The sequence below is a fragment of the Pongo pygmaeus genome, chromosome 10 (assembly GCF_028885625.2).
Source record: "Pongo pygmaeus isolate AG05252 chromosome 10, NHGRI_mPonPyg2-v2.0_pri, whole genome shotgun sequence".
Taxonomy (NCBI): domain Eukaryota; kingdom Metazoa; phylum Chordata; class Mammalia; order Primates; family Hominidae; genus Pongo; species Pongo pygmaeus.
The window spans coordinates 132,166,723-132,170,735 of record NC_072383.2 but is presented as its reverse complement, the minus strand read 5'-3'; the positions used below and the strand labels follow the sequence as shown (position 1 = coordinate 132,170,735).

Sequence of the window (4,013 nt, the reverse complement as noted above, 5' to 3'; positions counted from 1 at the left end):
GGCATCTGTAATCCCAGCTAATCAGGAGGCTGAGGTAGGAGAATCACTTGAATCCAGGAGGTGGAGGTTGCAGTGAGCCAATATCACGCCATTGCACTCCAGCATGGGCAACAAGAGTGAAACTCTGTCTCAAAAAAAATAAAAATAAACATAAAAATGAAGAAGTGTCTGCTTTCCAAATGTATGAACCTCATCATTCTTCCATTGACAGCATTAAAAGGTTCAAAAAGATCTTTCCATCCTCTCCCACAGAAGCCCTAGAAATTGTCATTTTGTTAATCATTTTGGATGCCTGAGAACTTGTAATCCAATGACTGGAAATGTTGGTACCCCATTTATGGCTGTCAACCTGCCAGTTCTCAGGAGTTTGTATAAGCCTAAATCTGAAAGGATCTCATCCCATTAGGACCCTTGTCTCCTTTTCTGTTGCCTTTTCCCACTGGCTCTGGCAACAGGGGTCTTTCTTTCTCCTTGGCTATCTTTGGATATGGGGGCTCCATCTTCTGTGCCACCTTAGGGAATGCCTTTTGCATGCATGGCTAAGTCATTAAAAAGGCTACAGTTTCAGTAACATTTTGAGTGAGTACTCTCTGAAGCTGGGTTGGAATCTCAGGCTTCTTTGTCTGGAAGGTAACTCTTGGGCTACAAGTTTCTTATCCTAGCTTTGGTTTTGAGACCTCTCTGTTCTCCTCTTAGGTTGGAAGTTATTCCTGGCTTTTTGTTTCAAGATGTCTCTGTGATCTTGATCTTGCTCCTTTCATGGGAACTTCTCAGTCGACTAAATTCTCCCTTCTCAAACCTCTGCTGACTCTGTGTTCCACCAATATGGAACTAATTCTACTTCCTTTCCTGTTTGCATGACTTTACTAAGAATTATTTAGAACTTTAATGGCTCCTTTGAGAAAATTTTTATCTTCCAAATTGCCTCCTTTTAGACCTTTCCTTTCCCAGTTGAGTCTCTCAACTCCCTATAATCACTGAAAGTTTAGGCACCCTGCTCCATGCCTTGGAGGCTTTCAGTGTGCTCAAGAATCTGCAAAAGCAAACACCTGGGGCTGAAAAATAAAATAGAAAAAAATTTATTTCTCAGCCTCCATAAGATTGTATGTCAAAACAAAAGAAAATCTTAAAAATCTCCAAAAATATTGGTGAGAAAAAAGCTTTAGCCCTCATATGAAGAAGAAAAAAACATGTTCCATTTTCCAGATAAACAGTTATAATACAAATATAAAACGGGGCAAAGACAGAAACCAAGTCTTCTATATAAACTAGTGAATTTTGTACTTATTGTAATCACATTAGGGTTCTCCAGAAAGGTAGAATCAATAGGATATATGTAGATGGATATGAGAGAAGATTCATTAGGGGAATTGGTTCACATAATTATGGAGGCTGAGAAGTTCCACAATAGCCTGTCTCCAAGTTGGAGAACCAGGAAAGCTGGTAGCACGGCTCACTCCAGATACAAAGGACTCAGAATCAGGGAAGCCAATGGTGGAACTCTGATTCTGAGGCCAAAGGTCTGAGACCCTGAAGTTCTGATGTCAAGGGCAGGAGAAGAAGGATGTTTCCGTTTCAGACGGAGATAATTCACCTTTCCTCTTCCTTGTTGTTCTTTCTGGGCTCTCAAACAATTGGATGGTGCCTGTATTCATCCATTTTTATACAGCTATGAAGAAATACATGAGTCTGAGCAATTTATAAGGAACAAAGAGGTTTAATGGGCTGGCAGTTCCACATGGCTGGAGGGGCCTCACAATCATGGCAGAAGGGGAAGCAAAGACGTCCTTCTTGTCCTTCTTCACATGGCAGCAACAAGGAGAAGTGCTGAGCCAAATGGGAAAAGCCCCTTATAAAACCATCAGATCATGAGAACTCACTCACTATCATGAGAACAGTATGGCAGTAACCACCACCATGATTCAATCACCTCCCATCAGGTCCGTCCCACGACATGTAGGGATTATAGGAACTACAATTCAAGATGAGATCTGGGTGGGGACACAGCCAAACTATATCAGTGCCCATCCACATTGGGTCAGGGTTATCTCAGTGTCTTCCAGAAACACCCTCACAGATATGCCCAGAAATTTTGTTTTACCAGCTATGTGTGTCTCTTAATCCAATCAAGTGGGTGTCTAAAATTAACAATCAGAATATTTATGCCTGATTCATGGCTGAAATTTCAGGATGAAAGCTATGAAATCTCTATTTGTGTTTGTATGTCTATTAATGTATGTTATGTATATGTGATATTTTCTTAACTACAGATAGCATTGCAAAATTCATTTATAAAATCCTCTAAAAGTGCTCTATTCTAACTTGGCTTGGAAAAAAATAAGCATTTATAAATAAATATTCACCAAACTCCTAGAAATATAGGAATTGATCAAATGTTTTTTAAGTTAACACGATTTGGATAAAACTTAGTTAAATAAGATTAATATAATATTTTTGGTGTAATAAAACAACTATGTCTTCAAAGTTATCACTATTGAATATAAAACAAACAAATTCCTATTCTGCTTGAGTTCTAGTCAAATAAGCTAATATTATACTTACTAGAAACGTAAAATCTTAAAGCTTATAGATTTGATTCTAATTAAGTTGTCATTCTTATGAAAAACATTACTTTTTTATGGTGAAAAGATACACATATATTTAAAGTTAGCCAACTGGACTCAGTTTAGATGATCCTAATTTTGTTGCAACATCCAAAGCATCATAATCAGGAGCCAGTCGAACATATGCCTTCTTGTCTTTATCAGGACAAATCAGGGTGGTGACCTTGGCCACATCACTGTCATAGAGCTTCTTCACAGCCTGTTTGATCTGGTGCTTGTTGGCTTTAACATCCACAATGAACACAAGTGTGTTGTTTTCTTCTATCTTCTTCATGGCCGACTCAGTGGTCAGCAGAAACTTGATGGTAGCATAGTGGTCAAGCTTGTTTCTCCTGGGGGTGCTCTTCTGAGGATATTTGGGCTGCCTCCGGAGTCGCAGTGTCTAGAGCCGCCTGAAGGTGGGTGACATGTGGATCTTCTTTTTGCATGTGGCTGTGGACACCTTTCAACACTGCCTTCTTGGCCTTTAAAGTCTTTGCTTTGGCTTCGGCTTTAGGAGGGGCAGGAGCTTCCTTCTTCACTTTCGGTGACATCTTGTGAAAAGTGAAAAACGTTATTTAAAAAATAATTTGTTTACAGTAAATCTGCCTAATAGTAGTCTCCAAAGTACTTTTGGTAATTTTTAACCTTAAAGTTAAGCTAAGTAAAAGATTTGCATTAAATATCTAGACCATTTATAAATGAGATACAATACTAAAACATTAATTACTGAACATAAATAATTCAAGTTTATATACTTTTGGCTTCCTATTTTTACAGAGAGACTAAAGATATTTTGGCCCGTTAATAAACATATTTTTTTCTGCCACACTGAGAAATTGTATTATGAGGAAACACATCCCTCTAGATGTTGGGAGATGGTATATTCATACATTTTCTAACCTACTATAGAATGCTAATATATGACAGTTTATAACTGTCTACCTCCTAGTTTTCTCTGGAAAATAAAAAATTACTAAGTATTAAAATTATAATCAATATATGTAAATAAAACTACTAGAAATAATAGAATAACTAGAAACAACTCTATGCAAAGCATGCAAGAGAAGTAGAGCATGTTTCACAAGTAAAGTAGGATGTATTTTTCATAAGGAAAACCATGCATAAGATACAAATAAAAAGAGATACCTAACCTTCCCTGTGTTACATTTGTATGGGTAAAATGTTATGTTTTCAGAAATTATATAAAATTCCTGGAAATTTGTCAATGTCCTCCTTATCCATGCTATGTGCCAGTATAGAGTAATGAGTCATAATTCCAATTATTATTTTAAATGTTGTGCCGGGCGCAGTGGCTCACACCTGTAATCCCAGCACTTTGGGAGGCTGAGGCAGGTGGATCACAAGGTCAGGAGATCCAGACCATCCTGGCTAATCCGGTGAATCCAC

The 4,013-nt window shown here is 37.9% G+C and overlaps 1 pseudogene; it reads right to left on the bottom strand.

The window, feature by feature from the left end:
• Positions 1-2,667: 2,667 nt before the first annotated feature.
• LOC129010455 (large ribosomal subunit protein uL23-like) lies at positions 2,668-3,157 on the bottom strand (annotated as a pseudogene).
• Between the last annotated feature and the right edge of the window lie 856 nt (positions 3,158-4,013).